A 21,577-nucleotide genomic window follows, 5' to 3' on the forward strand; every position below is an offset into this window, starting at 1 on the left:
TTGAAAATGGTATCTTTTTCTTGAGTGTCTCTTCAGTTTGTTCATTTCTAGCATATAGAAACATTACTGACTTATGTGCATTAATCTTGTGTCCTGCTACTTTGCTAAATTTGTTTATTAGCTCTAGTAGGTGTATTGTCGATTTCTCAGGGTTTTCTAGATATAAGATCATATCATCTGCAAACAATGACAGTTTTACTTCTTCTTTTCCAATTTGGATGCCTTTTATTTCTTTGTCTTGCTGGATTGCCCTGGCTAGCACTTCCAGCACAATGTTGAATAACAGTGGTGACAGCGGGCATCCTTGTCTTGTTCCTGATCTTAGAGGGAAGGCTTTCAGTCTCTCACCATTGAGTACTATGCTGGCTGTGGGTTTTTCATATATGCTCTTTATCATGTTGAGGAAGTTTCCTTCAATTCCTACCTTTTGAAGTGTTTTTATCAAAAAGGGATGTTGGATTTTGTCAAATGCTTTTTCAGCATCTATTGAGATGATCAATTGATTTTTCCCTTTCGAGTTTTTAATGTGTTGTAATACATTGATTGTTTTTCTGATGTTGAACCATCCTTGCATGCCTGGAATGAACCCCACTTGGTCATGGTGTATGATTTTTTTAATGTGTCTTTGGATTCGATTTGCAAGTATTTTGTTGAGGATTTTTGCATCTATATTCATTAGGGAGATTGGCCGGTAGTTTTCCTTTTTTGTAGCATCTTTGCCTGGTTTTGGTATTAGATTGATGTTAGCTTCATAAAATGAGTTAGGTAGTGTTCCATTTTTTTCAATGTTTTGAAAGAGTTTGAGTAAGATTGGTGTCAGTTCTTTCTGGAAAGTTTGGTAGAATTCCCCTGTGAAGCCATATGGCCCTGGGCATTTATTTGTGGGAAGATTTTTGATGACTGATTGGATCTCTTTGCTTGTGATGGGTTGGTTGAGGTCTTCTATTTCTTCTCTGGTCAGTCTAGGTTGTTCATATGTTTCCAGGAAATTGTCCATTTCTTCTACATTATCCAGTTTGTTGCCATACAGTTGTTCATAATATCCTCTTATAATTTTTTTAATTTCTTCAGGATCTGCAGTTATGTTACCTTTTTCATTCATTATTTTGTTTATATGGGTCTTCTCTCTTTTTGATTTTGTCAGTCTAGCTAGGGGCTTGTCAATCTTGTTGATCTTCTCAAAGAACCAACTTTTGGTGATATTTATCCTTTCTATTGTTTTTTTGTTCTCTATGTCATTTATTTCTGCTTTAATCCTTGTTATTTCTTTTCTTGTACTTGGTTTAGGATTGGTTTGCTGTTCATTTTCTAGCTTCTTCAGTTGATCCATTAGTTCTTTGATTTTGGCTCTTTCTTCCTTTTTAATATATGCGTTTAGTGCTATAAATTTCCCCCTTAGCACTGCTTTTGCTGCATCCCATAGGTTTTGGTATGTTGTGTTCTCATTTTCATTCGTCTCTATATATTTAGCAATTTCTCTTGCTATTTCTTCTTTAACCCACTGATTGTTTAGGAGTGTGTTGTTTAACCTCCAGGTATTTGTGAATTTTCTAAGTCTCTGATGGTTATTGACTTCTAATTGTATTCCATTGTGGTCAGAGAATGTGCTTTGAATAATTTCAATCTTTTTAAATTTATTGAGGCTTGTTTTATGTCCCAGCATATGATCTATTCTGGAGAAAGTTCCGTGAGCACTAGAAAAGTATGTGTATCCTGGTGATTTGGGATGTAATGTCCTGTAGATGTCTGTTAAATCTAATTCATTTATCATATTGTTTAGGTTTTCAATTTCCTTATTGGTCTTCTGTCTGGTTGATCTATCTATAGGAGAGAGTGATGTGTTGAAGTCTCCCACAATTATTGTGGAAACATCAATTGCTTCCTTTAGTTTTGCCAATGTTTCTCTCATGTATTTTGTGGCACCTTGATTGGGTGCATAGACATTTACGATTGTTATTTCTTCTTGCTGAATTGCCCCTTTTATTAGTATGTAGTGGCCTTCTTTGTCTCTCAAAACATCCCTGCATTTGAAGTCTATTTTATCTGAGATTAATATTGCTACACCTGCTTTCTTTTGGCTGTAGCTTGCATGAAATATTTTTTTCCATCCTTTCACTTTCAGTTTCTTTGTGTCCCTGTGTCTAAGATGAGTCTCTTGTATGCAACATATTGATGGTTCATTTTTTTTGATCCATTCTGCGAATCTATATCTTTTAATTGGGGAGTTTAATCCATTTACATTCAACGTTAAAACCGTGAAGGCATTTCTTGAATTGGCCATCTTATCCTTTGGATTATGTTTGCCATATTTTTCCCTCTCTCTATTAATATCCTTTATTGTACCCATACCGAATCTCTTTAGTACTGAACCTTTCTCCAGGTCTCTCTGTCCTGTCTTTGTTTCTCTGTCTGTAGGGCTCCCTTTAGTATCTCCAGTAGGGCAGGTCTCTTGTTAGCAAATTCTCTCAGCATTTCTTTGTCTGTGAAAAATTTAAGCTCTCCCTCAAATTTGAAGGAGAGCTTTGCTGGATAAAGTATTCTTGGCTGGAAATTCCTCTCACTCAGAATTTTAAATATATCGTGCCACTGCCTTCTTGCCTCCATGGTGGCTGCTGAGTAGTCACTACTTAGTCTTATGCTGTTTCCTTTGTATGTGGTGAATTGCTTTTCTCTTGCTGCTTTCAGAACTTGCTCCTTCTCTTCTATGTTTGACAGTGTGATCAGTATATGTCTCGGAGTGGGTTTTTTTGGATTTATTCTATTTGGAGTTCGCTGAGCATTTATGATTTGTGTATTTATGTTGTTTAGAAGATTTGGGAAGTTTTCCCCAACAATTTCTTTGAATACTCTTCCTAGACCTTTACCCTTTTCTTCCCCTTCTGGGACACCAATGAGTCTTATATTTGGACGTTTCATATTATCTATCATATCCCTGAGGTCCATTTCGATTTTTTCAATTTTTTTCCCCATTCTTTCTTTTATGCTTTCATTTTCCATTCTGTCATCTTCCAGGTCACTGATTCGTTGTTCAACTTCCTCTAGTCTTGTACTATGAGTGTCCAGAATCTTTTTAATTTGGTCAACAGTTTCTTTAATTTCCATAAGATCATCCATTTTTTTATTTAGTCTTGCAATGTCTTCTTTATGCTCTTCTAGGGTCTTCTTGATTTCCTTCATATCCCGTACTATGGTCTCATTGTTCATCTTTAGTTCTTTGAGTAGCTGCTCTAGGTGGTGTGTCTCTTCTGGTCTTTTGATTTGGGTGCTTGGGCTTGGGTTATCCATATCGTCTGGTTTTTTCATATGCTTTATAATTTTCTGTTGTTTTTGGCCTTGTGGCATTTGCTGAACTTGATAGGGTTCTTTTAGGGTTTGTAGACCAGTTGAAGTCCTTATCTCTAATTTATCAGATCTACAGCTTCGTGGAGTTCACTTTCTCTAACTAACCAGCAGGTGGCGTCCACGAGCCACCTGTTCTCCACAAGCCAGATCTCCCCTGCTTAGCCTTTTTGGTGAGTGGGGGAGTGAGTCTTGTGGGGCCCAATTGGTGTACCAAGCTTGCGTGTGTAGTTGGTGTTGCCTGCCCTGTATGTGGGGCGTGTTTCTGGGCAGTCGGGGAGGGGGGGGTGGCCCTAACAATCAAATCTCCCTGATGATCCTAGAGTTTTAAAGCTGCTGCAATAGTCTAATCCTTCAGTTCAGTCCTGCCACAGTTTGTCTCTGCCACTGACCCACAAGTCTTTGGTATTGGAATATGGCTCCTGAGACTTGCAAGTGGGCCCCTCTTCCAGGCTGTGCACCCCGGGTCCTCTGTTGAGGGATGACTGTGCTATGTCACAGGTGAGTGCCGTCCCCCCAGGGCAGTTCTGGGCTGCTGGGCTGTGTTGGGAGGCTCCCAGTCTGCTCAAATGATGGCTGAATGGGGCTCTGTTAATTCACACTGCTCCCCCTTCCCAGCTCTGGGACATTCAGCTGAGGTTGCAGGGAAGGCTAATGTCCACGCCCAGTTTTGTGGTGTTTGCCTGTTATTTGAAGCACTTCCGTCACACTGGGTTGTCTGGGGCAGCTCTGGGCTATGGGGCTGGCGATGGGCAGGAGTGTTTCCTGTCCACCAGGATGGTGGCTGTGAGCGGACACCCCCCTTTTCTTGGGAAGTTGTGTTGTTTAGTGAATTTTCTCAGCCACTGGAATATTGCCTTTTGTCTCAGAGCTCTCTTAGTTCTGCTCTTGACTTGACGTGCCCAAATTTCAATTCTTTGAAGCTTTCTGTATTGAGCTTCTTAGAGTAATTGTTTTAGAAAAAGCAAAAAGGATTTAAAAAAAAAAAAAAAAAAACGGCCCTCCTCAGAGATCTAATGGGTTATTGAAATGCTAATAGACAAAGCAACCAGGGCCATTAAGGAAAGGTGCACAGGGCAGAGAGATCAGCTTTGCTTCGGGATTTGCATATGCGCCTCAAGGCCTGATCTCCGCCCTTCCCCTTTCTGTGTTCACCAGAACTCGAAAAATCCTCTGCTTTTATTTTGGAGTTTTTCGTGTTGTTTTTTTTTCTATGTCTGTCTCCTCTCTGCTGGGCTGGCTGCTCTCAGAGTCTCTGGTGTCTGGTCTCAGTCTATCTATGGTTGGAGTTTGAATCAGTAGAATGAGTTTCTGATAAGAGCAGCCACTGCAATTCTCCCTTCTCCTTCCCGGAGCCGACAGCCCCTCCTCCCCCGGGACTGAGCCTGGCAGGGAGGGGCGCGGGTCCCCTGGCCGCAAAAACTTACAGATTTCGCTGATCTCAGCAGTTCCACGTTTTCATGAGTGTTGTATGAAGTATGCCCAAAGACAGATTGCTCTGTGGTGTCCAGTCCACGCAGTTCCTGGCTTTTTACCTACTTTCCTGGAGGAGTAACTAAAACATACAGCTCACCAGTCTGCCATCTTGCCCCGCCCTCCGATGAATCGCCCTGCTCAGTCTTAAAAACAAAAAACTTCTGCTTTGCTCCTCCTAGTCACACCCAAGGGGCACAGCTGAGGAAGAAGGGAAGGAGGATGCTAGCACCATCTTCCCCAAGTCTCCTGGTAGAGGTGCAGGCGTTAGGCTGGCAGAGACCGTGCCCTGTTGAGGGGTGAGGTTGGAGACAACGAACGCCTCAAGATGGGGGCAGTGGAGCCTCCCGTTAGCTCCTCACAGACATGTGGCCTCTCCCGAGGGCGCTCTGTCAGGGCAGCAGTTCATCTGGTTTTCAGGCCCTTCCTGTGGGGCTGCCGGGTAACATTCTTTGGACCCTGCTCTGTCTGGCTGTGAGAACCACCTGGCAAGGAGGTGGAGGGTGGGAAGGCAGAAAGGCCGCTCTCTCGTTAGGCCTGGCCACAGCCTCCAACTGATGGTTTGTAACTCTTCACTCTTGAGACCAAAGGGCAAGGAAACTGGGCATGGGGGTGGGTTACAGGGGGCTGGGAGGAAGCCTCCTCATGCCTAGGTTTTTAAGATTTGAGATGAGAGACGTTGAGTGATTACAAGGGCTAACTCCCAACCACAGAGACTTTCTCTGTTATCCCAGAACAACAGTTCTTAAACCTTAGCCTGCATCCAAGTCACCTAGAGGGCTTGTTAGCACTCAGGTTGCCGAGTTGCACCCCCAGAGTTTTTGCCCTAATCATGTGCATGCCCAAAAAGCACGCAGGTGATCTGGCTGATCCAGATACCAGGCTTGGAGAGCCACTGAAGCTCGGGGCGAGCCCTGGCACATGGCATCACTCACACTGTGACCCCTGTAGGTAGCTCTGATGACCTCAGGGAGATGCTGTTTCTAGGGCACTGCTTGGCAGATCAAGGGTGCCCAGAAAGATTGTGCTAAAGGTAATTCTTGAGATGCTTTCTAAGAGGCTTTGATGTGCCTGGAATCGTAGAATGTAAAAGCTGAAGGGATATTGAGGGTTGACCTCATCCAAACAAGTTGTTTTATAAACACAGGAACTGAAGTTCAGAAAGACCGAGGTCACAAGATTACACCAGATTGCCCAAGATTCCACAGCTGGAACATCTTCTCCTTCAATCAGAGTGCCCTAATAATCACCGGGGCTTGGGCAGCAAGTGTTTACTACATGTTTGACACCAGGCTAAGCACTTTACATGTATTATCTCATTTAATTATTGAAGTATCCCAATGAGGTCAGTATGATTGTCCTCACTTTGCAGGTGCCAACCCTGGAGCCCTGAGGAGTACACAACTTGACTCAGTCACACAGTTGGTAAGTGAGGGAGCCAGGGTTAAACACAGGCTGCATGACTCTGGCTGTTAACCGCCATGCTATTCTGCCTTACATGTAGTTGGAGCTCGATGAATGCTGAGGTTCTGACAAGTTCAGTTTCCTTATTTGTGAAAAGGGGAACCACTTATTTTTTTTTTAATTCAGTTTTATTGAGATATATTCACATACCACAATCATCCATATCGTACAATCAACTGTTCACAGTACCATCTTATAGTTGTGCATTCATCACCCCAATCTATTTTTGAACATTTTCCTTACACCAGAAAGAATCAGAATAAGAATAAAAAATAAAAATAAAAAAAGAGCACCCAATCACCACCACCATCCCACCCTATTTTTCATTTAGGTTTTGTCCCCATTTTTCTACTCATCCATCCATACACTGAATAAAGGGAGTGCGATCCACAAGTTTTCACAATCACACTATCACCCCTTGTAAGCTACATTGTTACACAATCATCTTCAAGAGTCAAGGCTACTGGGAATCCTTATTTTTTGCAGAATTTTGAGGGTCAATGTGGAAAACATGTTGGAGTCCTTTGAGGCTGTGAAGCACGGCAGGACTGAGATACTGTTGGATTCGTATTCTCCAAAGTGTTTTGCAGACACTGTACCTGAGCATTTGCAGAAGCTTCTCCCTCTGGCTGAAATGCCCTTCCCTGTTCCATCACTGCCGGTCCAGGTCTTGCTCTTCCAGAATGTTCTGTCTGACCTCTCTGAGATGAAGCTCACTTTCCTCAGTATGCTTGTGTTCCTCACACACATATATTTTCCTTTTTCTCGTGTTTTCCCTTGTACTTATTTTGAGGGTGGTACTCGTCGCACGACCCTGTGCTGTATCGGCTCCCGCCGTCGGCTGTATACCGAATGTCCCCTCCTGCCTCATGTCTGCACTCCCAGGCACATCGCGTGGGGTTTAGAGTGGTGTCCTTCCCTCGCAGCCCCTTCACGACCCGCGAGGTGCGCTGGGCAGGCATTATGCACCCCCGACTGAAAGGCAAAGGGGGTTGAGCCCCGCGGAGCCTGGGGGCTGCCCACAGGGTGCCGAGAGCCGCCATGAGCGGGGTCCCCGCGGCCCTCCACGAACCTAACCGTGGACCCACCGAACTTTCCCTCGCAGTTACCTAATCCTTGACCAGCCTCCAGTTATACTTTCTCTAATATAAGCACCTTCAGAAATGATCAGGAAACTTCCTGAGGCCACCCAGCTTCTGACCTCTTGAGATTTGGGAAAACTGTGCCTCTGATGGGGGGTGGGAGGGGGCTTCCTGGAGGAGGAGGAACGCGGCTCCAGAGAACCTCAGGTTTTGTGGCTCCTTTAAGCAGAGCTGGGCCTTGAATGAAGGGGGCAGGGTCTGAATGGGGAGACCTTGCTGTTGGCCCCTAGCCTCCCACTGCCACAGCTGCCCTCTGTCCCCTGCCACCGTGTGTGCGTACACACACACACACACACACACACACACACACACGCACACACACTATACCTCTGTTTATAGTTGCTTTGGGATTGACTGGATTTTTCTTCCTCTTAAGCTGAGTTCCCTTTGGGAACATGGCCCTGGTGGTAATTTTGTAGTGTTTGAATCCATCTATGCCATCCCACACTTGAAGCTTATTTTCCTTTTCCTTTTGGCTGTTATTGCCAGCTCTTTTCAGTTTATTCTGTATCGTATTCTCAGCTAGAGATAAAATACTGTTTATACTCCCTGGCTTGGAGAGGATTATTCACCAGAGGTTGAACCCTTCAGGAATAGTTTATTGACACAGGAATGAAAATGAGCTCTGTGTCCCCCTCGGCGTACCCTGCATATTTCAAAGGCAGGGTGGGAGCCCCTTGTGAACACACCAGCCACAATGGATAGCTTTATTAAGATGACTCCGTTCCCCTGTAAGGCAGAGGGTGTGCTCTTGCTCACTCAGAGTGACTGTGGGTGCCATGAACCCAGACAAGTTTGAATGGGATCCAAGCAGCCACTTTGGCTCTGGCTTCTGGAGATAGTCGGGGCAGATCTGGGGACACCCCTGAGAACCTGACTGCCTGACACCTGCTGAGTAGCAGCTGGGTGAGGGCCCACGAAGAAGGTGGGCTGATCTCCACCATCCCCGGCCACTAGGCTGGGGATTTCCTTCCCCTTCTCCTCCGCTCAGTCCATCCACATCTGACTGTCCCTTGGTTCTGCTGAAAAGCCCCCATGGCCACCCCAGGCCTTCTCTGCAGGATGGCAGTGGGCATGCTGCCCAGTGATCTACCTGCTTTTCTGCCGGGACCCTCGATGCCGTGTGAGGCCTTGTCATGGGCATGCTCGGATTAGGCAGCAAATAACTGACATTATTTGCTGTGGGCAGGCCTTGGACCAGGCCCTGAGTGATTGTCCCTTCAAGAAAGTGCATTTTAATTTCAGGCTCATCTCTCAAATGGATGCACTTGGATCTGTTTAACTCCTGAGGAATGAGGGAGAAGGGGGTGGGGAGGAGCTTTAGTGTCCTTTTATGGCACTTTGGAAAGCGCAGTTTGTACCCTTTTGGGCACAGGAAGTCTAACTTCATTCTCTGCTCTTCCACTCTCAAGAGTAAGTCGTATGACAGTGACCTTATCATGGGGAAAAATCCTGAATCCCTTCCCAATTATTAAAACCAAATAAATTATTTTCAAATCATAAGTTATTATGGGCAACAGATTGCCTGTGATGTGCATCACACCTGGTAGGGACACACATGTTCATCCCAATACAGTTAGAGAACTCCTGTTCTGACACACATAATCCCCCTTTGATAAATGCTAGATAGTCCTATAAAGTTCACTGTTTGGGTTTGAGGGTTGACTCTCTAAAGATAGTGTAGGATCAAGGCATTAGAGCTGGAAGGAATAGTCAAGTCATCCATTCCAATGCCCTTATTTCATACACAATCACAATATGGTTCAGAGAGGGTGTTTTGGTTTGCTAAAGCTGCCGGAATGCAATATACCAGAAATGGGTTGGCTTTTACAATGGGGATTTATTAACTTAGGATTTACAGTTCTTAGGCCATGAAAATGTCCAACTCAAGACATCAGCAGGATGATACCTGGACTCTGAAGACAGGCTGCTGGCATGAGGGGCACCTCTGTCACATGGGAAGGCACAAGGCCAGTGTCTGCTGGTCCTTCGCTCCCAGATTTCATTGCTTTCAGCTTCTGGATCCTGTGGCTCCCTCTCTGAGCTTCTGTGGGTCCTCTCTTAGCTTCTCCAGGGCTTTTCTCTATGAGTGTCTCTTAATTTCATCACTCTTATAAAGGTCTCCAGTAAAAGGATTAAGACCCACCTTGGGGCAACTCCTCAGTTGAAATAACCTAATCAAAAGGTCCCACCCACAATAGGTCTGCACCCACAGGAATGGATTGAAAGAACATGGCCTTTTCTGGGGTATATAGCTTCAAACCACCACTGAGGTAAAGAGCCTCACTCATGGTCCCAGGGTGAATTACACGCTGGCAATGGAATCAGGTCTCCCAACTCCTGGTCTGGTGCTCTTTCTCCTTTATGATGCCACCTGTGCCATTGTGGCCTGGTGGCCATATATCCGGTTCATGAAAGGATCCTAGGAAGGAGATATCAAACCTCGCTTGGGCACCATTTCCATAAAAGAGAGAAAGAATGAATTAATACATAGGGATGAAGCTGCCTGAGGACTTTCACCATATTTCCTTATCCTTCCTTCACGCATCTGGCATTTCCATCACAGCTTTATTTATAATTTGTAATATTTGGAGACAATTTAAATGTCCCAAAATAAGGGAGTGGTAAAATATGTTATGGCACATCTCTGTGATGTATTATTGTGTGTTTACGTAAAACGATGTTGTAGAATAACAATTTTCAACATGGGGACATACAATAGAATGCTAAGTGTAAAATGGCAAAGTATTCAACTATATAGGAGTAAAGCCTTAGTTTGGAAAAAATAAAGGCATACATTCAAAAAATACCAGAAGCAAACCAAAATGTTAACAATTCTTGTCTCTGGATATTGGAATATGGAGTGATATTTATTTCTTCTTTTCTGTATTTTCCAAATTTTTTTCAAGGAGGATTTATTGCTTTTATATCAGGAAGAAACAAGAGATGTTATTTTTAAAAAAGGGAGTCTGTATTGGGAAGATTTATACACCGTCCTCCTGCAAAGTCTCTTGGGAATGCTTGATAGCCTACAGAACAAATTCAGATCTTAATGTGGCTTGTAAAACTGGCTCCAGGAAACAGGAATTCAGGTGAAGGGACAGGAAAAGCAAATCCAGAATTTGAATTCTCCTTCCTTTATTGGTTCTGGGCCAGGTCATTTGAGCTCTCAGTCTTCTCATCTCTCATGTGGGTATAATTCATCTGCCTTCCCTGGAGAGGAGAAAGCAGAAAAGTGTGGGAAGGAGTTTAACTCATGCTCACAAGCTCCCTGGAAATCTTAAGTCCTGGATCATAAAGAGCACAAAGTGAGTTGGTGGTACCGACCGAAGGGACTCTTGTGAACTCAGCTCTAGTCTCTGAAATGTAAAAAAATGATGTGACTGGGTCCTGCTACTTGGCTTTCTCCTGCTGTGTTGGAAGTGAGGCGTGGAAGTCCCCTCAGCTGGCACTTGGCAACTTTGCAGAGTAAGCTTTGGTTGAACGGGCTTTGCCTTCAAAAAACTAATCAGGAGATGTTGGGGGCGTCCGAGGTTTGCTGCCGGGATGCATGTTGGCCTTTCTCGGGGAGAGAGGGTTTGGCTCCATACTTTGTCTACATTCATAGGTGAGCAAAGAGCTTGGAGAACCTGCGCGGTAGGTCCAGGTGGACCAAAAATCAGCTGATGGATTCTTCTCCCTGCTTTCTGGAGTTCCCTGGTCCACTTGAGAAATGTGCAAATCCTTTGTCTTGCAACCAGGAACACTTTGAAATTGAGGGCAGGGGGAGGAGAGACACCCACCCCTTGCTTCTACCAAACAACGTGAAAGCACAAGCCTGTCTCAAGGCTGGATTCAACGTGGCCTTGAGCACTGACCCCAGAGTGACTTGGGTGTGATCCAGGAGGGTGAGAAAGGCTAATCTGCTCATTCCTATTCCAGACACTCACAGATTAGGGCTGCTGGTTGATACGGTCTACACTCTGGAAAATGGAAACCCCATTACAATTGGCTTGCCGTGCTCCCTCGAGCCGGGGGTGAGGCCTCTTCCACTGGGCCTCGGGGCTGACCACCAGGATGACCTGGGCAGCAGGCCTCGGGGATAAACCCTTGACCTTTGGCTGCCCAGTGTTCCTCTAGCCTCGATGCTGGCAGAGGTCTTGTAGCCAGTGGGGCAGGGCCTTCAGGACTGCTTGTGACCTCCTGCTTTAATCACTGGTGCTCTTGATCCCGCTGCTCTGGGGAAGCTGACATGAGTCTTGCAAATGGAGCTAATGACATGTCTCAAAAGCCTCTGCTGGTGACATCCTCGCAAACTTTCAAGACTCAGCTCAAATGCTACTTTTGCAGTGTGCCCTCTCTCACCCTCCTTTCAGAACTTCTCTCTCTTATCTCTAGCGGCTGCACTCATGACTCCATTTAGCTCTTCTTTTCTGCCATGCATTTTTTTTTTTTTTGATTGTCTACCTGTCTGCCCGTACCTCTAAGCTATAACCACCTTTACTGTGCTTGCCTGGTGTTAATGCCCAATAAATGATTGATGATTTAAATAAAATGGTGGAACCTCATGCTTGCCAATTGCTTCACACATTCTTGGTACCACACGGCTTTCTTTCTTCTCTCAAATACCTAAACTGGCTACGGTAATTTTACTTAAAACAGTGTTGTAGAATAACAGTTATCAACATGGGGAAATAGTCACAATAGAATATGAGTGTAAAATGGCAGAGTATTTAGGTATATAGGAGTATAACCTTAGTTTGGAAAAAATAAAGGCATACATTCAAAAAATACCAGAAGCAAAGCAAAATGTTAACATTTTGTCTCTGGATATTGGAATATGGAGTGATATTTATTTCTTCTTTCCTGTGTTTTCCAAATTTTTGGCAATAGATTAAGCAATAAATGAGAATTTATCAAGAGGAATATGGCAGGGTCCCTATTTTTGAGGGGCTTGTCGGGGTGCTAGAGAGAAAGTCTTAACTACCTGGAGCAACCCAAGAACCAAACCAGATGGTGCTAGAAATTGTGGTTTCGGTCACAAGGACTGTCAGAGAGGACTTTCTGGAGAAGATAGGACTTTCCTTAAAGATGAATCAGCTCATAATTTTCTCAGCAGGTAGAGGAAGGAACTTGGAGTTTGTGTTGGAAGACTTGAGTTCATTTTCTAACATTTACCTGCTGCATGGCCTTGGGCAAATCACTTAACCTCTCAGGTATTATATTTTAAAAATGGGAATTATTAAAAAAATGTTTACTTGGCTTACCTTAAGGCATTACTGGTGACAGAGAATATGAAGACCCTTTGCAAGTGATGGAATTATGTATAAGTATTACTTATCACCCCCTTATCATTAGGCTTTGGGGAACATGGGATCTGCTTTGATGGTTGCAAAGGCTGTTGGATGTCTGATTTCTTATGGAACCCTTTGGCATTTTTATGACCCTCTCTGATTTTTTATTCTAGAGTGTTCTAAAACTGTTTTTGATGATAATTTTTAATTATTAATGCCTTTTAAATCATTACACACTACACACACTTAATGTTTCAGTTTACACACATACACGTTCATATCAAAAACAAAATTTTCATGGAACCAAGCACCCTTATTATCTGCAGTACACTGGCCTTCCCTTCCTTTCCCTTCTTTTCCCTCCCTTTCCCTTTCCCTTCCTTACTTTTCCTATCCAACCATCTCATTTTAAAATTCTGTTTGTAATCTACTAAGTTGATTTCACAGCTTACTAAAAGATCTCAACCCATAGATTAAAAAACCCTGTTCTAGATATTTGGCATAGCAAACTACTTGAAAAGAAGATATCCTATAGGAGCTAAATTAAATTCAGACTATAAAATTGGTAATTTAGAGGAGGAGAATATGAGGTTCAAGTCAGTTCCTAAAGGTTTCCTGGGGGAGGTGAGAATGAATCTGAACCATCAGCTCCCAGTATACAGTAGATTGTCAAATAAAATAAGAGAATGAAAACCCTCTCCTTGAGTGGGGGGAGGACCTATGAAAATGAAGGGATAGCATATCCATGATTAGGTTATGTTATATGGCAAAGGCGAAGATATTTTGCAGCTGCAATTAAGGTCCCTAATCAGTTGAATTCGAGTTTTAAAAAGGGAGATTATCCTGGGTGGGTCTGACCTAATCCGGTGAACCCTTAAAAGAAGTCCGAGAGATTCTCTTGCTGGCCTGGAAGGAGCAAAAATGATGCCATGAACAGCTGATGGAGAGGACACACGGCAAGGACATGAGAATGGCATCTCAGAGCTGAGAGTGGTCCTTGGGCAATAGTCAGGAATAAAACAGAGACTGAAGGAACTGAATTTTGCCAACAATTACTGAGCTTGGAAGAGGACCCTGAGCCTCAGGTGAGGTTGCAGCCCCACAGATACCTCGATTTCAGTCTGGTGAGACCCTGAGCAGAGTGCTCAGCTAACCTGTATCCAGACTCCTGACCCCAGAAGCCATGAGGTAATAGAAACGGGTATTTTTAAAGCTACTAAGTTTGTAATAATTTTTTCTTTGCATAAAAAAACTAACATAGGGCCTGGTATATCATTGACATGACAAAACATTCTGGGAAATGTAACATTTCCTGGCTTTTTAACCCAGAACTTGTACCAGGAGATTATGGTTTAGGGTTAGAAGAAATACTTTGATCAGTTTCTTGGGAAGAGAATGAGACCCCCAAGGAGTATGCTTAGTAATTACTGGAAATCACTACACTGCAAGGCTCTTGTTTTCTGGGTGGAGTATGCAAGTTTAGGGCCAGAGCTAAATAGGTCGGGAAGCCAGGGAGACAGAGAGCTGCCACCTAATTCTTCCTTTCTTTCTACTTTCTCCAAACCTGTGCCTGGTATCTCTTCTCTCCTAAATATATGTTGCACTTTTTTTAAAAAAAAGAATGTGATTAAAGAACACTGAATTTTTAGTTACCCAGATTTGTACCAAATTATTATCCTTCTGGTGATACCCAGGTGTTTGATCTGGCCTTGGAAGCACCAGTAAACATTAGTTCCTTACCATTCCGTCCTGTGAGGCTCCTTCTCTGAAGTAGGGACAGTCCATTACCCCCACCTGGTTTGGCCGTGAAGGCTTGCTGTCACCAAGAGGTCATGCCAGGAGGGCCGTGTAGCTATGGGAGATGCACATTAAGGAAGAATGAAACCTGAATAAGGCAGGGGACACATTTACCATCGGTTTCACTAGGCCCAATAAAAATAGGGTCAACTAATTTGGAGTCTGAGTCTCTAACTTTGTGGACCTGACTGATACCTGAGATTGCTCAAATGGAGATGTTCTATAGGACCGATTGTGGGAAACTGAGCTAAAAGGCAAGATGGAGGAACACGTAATTGGTAGCCCATAAATAAAGAAACAAGAAGGGCCTGGCATTAACTTAGGGCTTGTTTACAAGCCCCCTTGGTAGGCTGTGGCACAACAAACCCCAGCCTCAGAGGCGAGGACAGTGAGTGAAGGGACCCGGGATAGGAGCCCAGCACCCTGCTCCTCTTACTCCTGTGTGGTGTGTGCGGCACCGACAAAGAGAGGGGGCTTTCTGGTTGCCTGTGCCACGCTGACCTTTTAGTGTGTTTACTTTTCAGTAGGTTTGGGGAAGGCACAATTACACTCTGGAATGAGAAAATTCACTCCTCCCCCATTTTTTTTTTCCTTCTTTTTTTATCCCCTCTTGCCCCAAACGGTTTGCTGAGTGACAAATAAACACAAGTTGTTTTTACAGGTGTAAAACCAACAGATCAAATGCTGACCTGTGCCTGGGCTTGTGAACTCGGACTGTGTTGTGTTTGGCAAACACCACCACATCATTTACACTTGCAAACCCTTTGTAATCTTAATCTCTTTGTTGCTTTTATGTTATACTGACCCCCCTCCCAAGGTTAAAGAAAGAGATTTAGACCTTAAATACAAATCCAGCCTTCAAGCTCTGGAATTATCTTTGCCTTTAAATGCAACTGATCAATGCCCATTTCTTTTGAAAATAAAACCCTTTTGAACCTTGAAAGCCTTCCACTGTTGAGCTATGCCTAAGTGCCACATGGGGGAATGGGCAGAAAAGAGCCCATTTTTCCCTTAGTGCTTGCATTAGGGGTCCTAGAGTTCAGTTCAACGCAATCAATTTAATTGGCGCTAGCTCTAGTGACAAATTATGCTGGTTTACACTCCAGTGTAGCAGAGATTCCTCAAACGCAGGGGAAGAAGGGAGATACACTTCTTGGTCTCTACTTAAAGAGGGCAACAGTATTGGAAAAGGAGCACATTTAATTTATCACTGTCAGAGCAGGTGCAAAGTTTAATTCTAACTAAAAGCATTAAACAATTAACCCAGACAGTCAGGCCTTCTGAAAATGCTCAGTAGCAGGGAACACGCAGACCTGATTACCAATGGAAACGTTGATGCTTCTCTTTTATTCCACTGAATATCTTCTTGCACTTTTTTTTTTTCCAACAAAGAAAAGTCCCAGAAATACAGTAACTTCTCAGGTCTTTTGGTAGACAACTGAATTGAAAGGGTCAGATAGGACACCACCCTACACTCAGAGATCAACAAATAGCTGTCCCTTGAGTCCTAGTTGATTAGCTGCAAGAGTAGAAATGAGAAGTCATTTGATTTTGCAGCTCTCATAAGCTGATTGTCACCCCACTTCTATGATGAAGTGAATCACCATGCAATATACGTCCCATTAATTTGACTGGTTCTGCAGCATCCAAATCCTTGGAGGTTATCTGTTATTTGGGAAGTGGAAAATGGGGAAGAACTAGCGGGCGGGGACAAGGACTCAGCAATGAAATCAATTACACATAGAGATGGACCTTGCTTCACAGATGCTTAGGACATTTACTTTCTGGGGTTGTTGAGTTGACCAGAGCATCACTGAATTTTAGAGCAGGAAGGTCCGTGGAGAACTTTTGAGGCTGAACCTGAGGAATTTTTTTGTGTGAAAATGTTGAAGTCCAAGAGGGTAAGTTTCTGCAAAGCCTTCACTACAAGCCAGCTATTCTGACTCAATGCGGGCAGTCAGGAAAGCATCTGAGCTTCAGAGATGGTCAGACCTGCATTTGAATCTGTGCTGCATACAGGCTGGGTGATCTGGGGCATTTGCAAATCCAGGTGATGATACACTCCCCATCGGGCCACACATGCAACGGCCCAGTCCGGTGCACAGCCCCGAAAGCCCTCATTGGGTATTGGTCTCCTGCCTCTCTCCAAGTGCTCAGATGAAATGAGGGACTCTGGTGAAGCACCGAGCCTACTGCCTGACACACATTTTATCAGCCTGTTTTCAACACTTTAATGCAACAGGAACAAAATAGTTTTACTTACTATCCTAATGCTTTGGAAGTTTAGAAGCATTATCTTTTTCTGGATTCATTTATCAATTCAAACCTATGTTATTGAGAAGAGAGGGTAAAATTGAGATTGTTTGGGAAAAAAATAAAAGACAAAAGGTGTAGTTAGAAGGACATTCTGGCTGAGGGGGCCCTTAGAGAGTGTAGTCTGCCCTCCTTGCTTAGAGATGAGTAAACCTAGGCCAAGATTGGGCAAATACTTTAGCAAGGACACATGGCTAGTGTTGTTTGCTAATGCTGCCTTTTGCAAAACACCAGAATGGATTGGCTTTTATAAAGGGGGTTTATTTGGTGACAAAGTTACAGTCTTAAGGCCATAAAGTGTCCAAGGTAAAGCATCAGCAATCGGGTACTTTCACTGAAGGGTGGCCAATGGCATCTGGTAAACCTCTGTTAGTTGGGAAGGCACATGGCTGGTGTCTGCTCTGGAGTTCTGGTTTCAAAATGGCTTTTTCCAAAATGTCAGTGTCAGCTTCCAGTGGCTGTCTTTAAAATGAGTCTTTCAGCTACAGCTGCTTTTCAAAATGTCACTCTCAGTCGCTCTGCATCTGGGCCTGTGTGGTTCTTTTTAAAGTACTCCAGTGATCCAATAAAGACCCACTCATTTCCATAGAAATAATCCAGTGAAAGGTCTTGCCCACAGTTGATTAAGTTATATCTCCAAGGAAACACTGAAGAAATAGGTTCGAACCTAATCAACAGTAATACGTCTGCCTCCACAAGACTGCATCAAAGAACATGGTGTTTTGGGGGACATAATACATCCACACCAGCACAGCTAGTTACCAAGACCAGCCCCACGTGGTGATCCCTGGAGCTGGGAACTGCTCAGGTTGGTGTGGACGCATGTGTGTTAAATGTGTGTGTGTGTGTGTGTGTGTGTGTGGTCTGGATTCCAGTAAACCCAGCCACTCCTACCCCTAATCTTGTGGACCCTCATGGCTTAACTAACACTCTGAAAACCAAGGGGACCTCTTCTAAACATTGTCACAAAGGTAATTGACTTTGGTGGAACTTACTAGATTTCTATATGGAAGGAAATTATGGTACTTCTCTAGCATTCCATATAAGTTAAGTACTTTAAACACGAGTCTTCTGTTTTTACCATAAATATAACAAAGCATTACAGGAAATTTTAGGAAGAAACAAACAAGCAAACAAACTGTGCATCATTTCATGTCCTGCCCCAGCTTTAGACATAATGTACTGAGCACAAGTTTCATTTGAGGAAGCTGGTACAGTCCCGTGATTAGAAAAGATACAATGTCTTGGTCTCAGTTCCACAATTTGTGACTCAGTTTCTATTTTGTGGAAAGATTCCTAGTGTTGACTGGAGGGTTTATATGAATATCATCCATGGAAGCCTAGAACCCTCCTGGAGACCCGCAGTGTTCATCTGATGAAAGGCAGAGATGTTTGCTGAGTGCCTGCTGGATGCCAGGCCTGGAGGTAGACCTCCTGCATCCTGTTTCATCATTTCGACTCTGCGATGTAGGTGTTATTACCTCTTTCTATGGAGGAAGAAACTGGAGAGAGAGAATGCCACAATCATCAGGGAGAGCAGGAGCCAGGATTGAGCCCACTTCTACCCAAAGCTGGTGCCCTTTGTCATCTACACGTTTCTGTTCATCAGTTATGCCCTCGCTGGACTTAAATGACCAGAGTGGTGTGCATCCAACATCTCGGCAATCACAGAGACAGAAACTGCTTATGGGGTGTGGGGGTCATTACTTGCCCATGCTTTTTACTTTGGGATCTAGGGTCAGTAAGATTTTTTTTTTTTTCTTTCTAAGTCTGTTTTCATGATATAAGGAATTTTTATTACTCAGAAAATATTCAAAAGAGACCTCCACTCCCTGATTGCATGTTGCTTCCTCGAAGAAACATCCAGCTGGGATTTTCTCCACTGACTTTGTCAACTTTTGGAAGCCCAGAGGCCATCTCTTTATAACATTTGATTTTGTGAGGCTTGGAGGGCTAGAGACTAATGGACATCTTTCAGAAAAAAAAAACCCAACCTGAAGTAGCACCTGTTCACACTACAGAGCTATAAAAAGAGGAGGATAAAATGACGATACTGGCACCCACTCATTCCCCTTTGTGACCAAGGAGAAGACAAGGTGAAGCTCTAACAATGGCTCAATTGAGATCTGGGGCAGACAAGCCTTCCAATGGTGGCCGAGAAGTGTGTAATTAAATTATTAGCTCAACTCCCAAAGCTCCCATTTATTATATCTAATTGCAAAATAAGGGATCGTACATGCATATGTCTCATCTCCTATTTCTCCATTATTTGCTTTACTCATTCATCTAGATTAAATTGCCATTTCACAGCGGTCTCCATGAAATCGGTTAAATTGTCTATTGCCGCTATGATTTCTGGAGTCTTATATAACTTAACGGTATTAGCAAGACCTGCCCTTCTCTTGCAATCTTTTTGTTTTGCTTCTCACTGGGCCTCATTGTCTCTGTTTATTCTGTTCCAGGACAACCTGCCCCAACAGCCACTTCCAAAGAGACCTTTCACACAAGGGTGGGGTGAGGCCCACAGGTCTCTGTTTCTAGGAACAGGTACAAGAGCATTATAAAAGAAATGGTGAAAGTCTGCCTGTCTCAATTTGTTTTAAGATTTCTGAGCTAGAGGTATTTTAATCTTTATGAAAGAAAAGAAAATAAAATTTTGGAAGGTCAAAGGTTTTAGAATAACTTTTCTCCAAATTTACAAGTGTGTGTGTGTGTGTGTGTGTGCTGTGTGTGGTTGTGCTGTGTAGTTTGTGTGTGGGGTGTGTTTAAGTCGCCCCTTTATTGCCCTTATCTTTTAAAGAAAAAGCAAAAAAACCCCACAAAAACACAAATACCAAGATGCATTTCCTTATGGTAGGATAAACATTCAGCTGTGTCATTTGCAAGAACTCAATAACATAAACAAAAATAAACCAAGCAATTTTCATAGTGAGTTTTTGTGTTTAGTATATGGACTATTTCTGGATTGTCATCAAGCCAGCATTTATGACCACTTTAGAGAAATAAAAATTTTAGTAACAGAAAATTGTAACATTGTCCAGCTCTTGATGGGGGACAAGGGAAGAGAGGAGACTACAAATGATCTAAAAAAAAATATACATTTTCCAAGGCATGAGAGGACAGAGGACAGAGTAGTGGCTGCCTAGTCGAGGTCTGAACCCAACATCAAGCCAGGGCTGCTTGGTGTCCAGTCCAGCTTCAAGAAGGGCTTGCTTCCTGTGGCTAATTAAGAAAGCATCCAATCTCATCTTAGAACCTATCCTGTTCTTCTTGCAAGACGTGGGTTCTCTTGTCCTTCCTGTCCCTCAGCTGGGGGCTGTCCTTCCTATATTACATCAGCCCAAGTTTTTATCATCTTAAAAATAAAGTCCATGAAATTTAACTCAGATCTCATTTACTTATAATCGTCAAGTTTCCTTACAGTTAAAAATTATGGTTTCCTTACAGTGAAAAACAAGAAAAAGAGAAAAACCTAAAATGCATTCAGTTTAATTTTGGGAAAACATTAAGACAAATTAAAAGCATCCTAACCATGGTGGCCCTTACAGGAGGGCAGGGCCTTTTCCTTTCAGCGTTGGGATTCCTCTGCCCACTTGTTTCATTGTTTCTTACTACTCCTGCCTTCATCAGCAGCTGCTTTAGCTCCAAGCTCTGGTTCTGCCCTTTGTCATCCACTTGGCTGTCTCAGGGTCCCACACGGAGCAAAATGACCTCTCACTCCTGTGGCCTCTCCAAAGTCAGGGCATCATGTCCTGCTAGCCTTTGCCCATGCCACCCCCTCTAATTCCCCCTCTAATTCACCACCCCCTCCCTCCCAGGCGGGTGTTTTCAAACCAGGTCTAAGAACTGGTCTTTTCTAGTGATCATGTTTCCAATATGATCAGTTCTGTGGTTTTGATTCTGGCAGGAATTAATAATATCCTTGTTATATTCCTAATTAGTTTTTCATCAAAATCATCTATTAAAGATGATTTTAAGGTCTATTCATTCTTTATTCTGTTGAGGCTTCTCTCCCCCTCAGGTGACAAGCCAGAGTTGGTGGCAGAGGTATTCCAAGGAGGTTTTAGCTTTATTAAGGGCTCCGTGGACATATCTTTTCCTCCATTCAATTAAGAATTTCCCCTAAATCTATCCCAGTAGGAACTAGGTATTTTGACGGAGCTCTCTGAATAACACAAGTTTTCAAGAAAGACCACTAAATGGTCCTTCTCATTTTGACTCACTTCCCAGGTTCTAGGCTTTGAAAAACATCCAAGTATTATGCCACTGGACTACAGAGTTGTCTTATGAAGCTTCCTTACCTACCTTCCACAAGTAGTAACTCTCTTGAAACTTCAAAATGACAAAAATAGCAATAGGAAAAGAAAATGTTGGCTTCACCAAAGAGAATTTTGAGTCAGGACTTCTTGGCTCTCATCTCTAAAGTAGAAATAATTTAGGTCATAGAATTAGATGCCCGTTCTGTCAAATCTGTAGTGACAGCCCTTGTTGAAATAGAGTAGAGCCATCTTATTACCGGGTCTTAGCTCCTGGTTTCTCTGTGAACCATTCCTTCCCTCTAACTGCTCCTTGTTTTCATTAACTCCTGCCATGGCTTAAGACTCAGGGACTTGGGAAGGAATCCCATGCAAAGACCTCAGTTGAATGGAGAAGCTTACATTTTGTAGTCTATTATTGTGTTTTCTCTATTTTCTCTGTAAGGCTAGACTCTTAAGGGACTAAGAGAGTGGTTGCAGGTTTGCTTGTTTCTGAGTCCAGTATCTTATCTGCCCATTC

This window comes from Choloepus didactylus, chromosome 17, assembly GCF_015220235.1.
Source record: "Choloepus didactylus isolate mChoDid1 chromosome 17, mChoDid1.pri, whole genome shotgun sequence".
Lineage (NCBI taxonomy): Eukaryota > Metazoa > Chordata > Mammalia > Pilosa > Megalonychidae > Choloepus > Choloepus didactylus.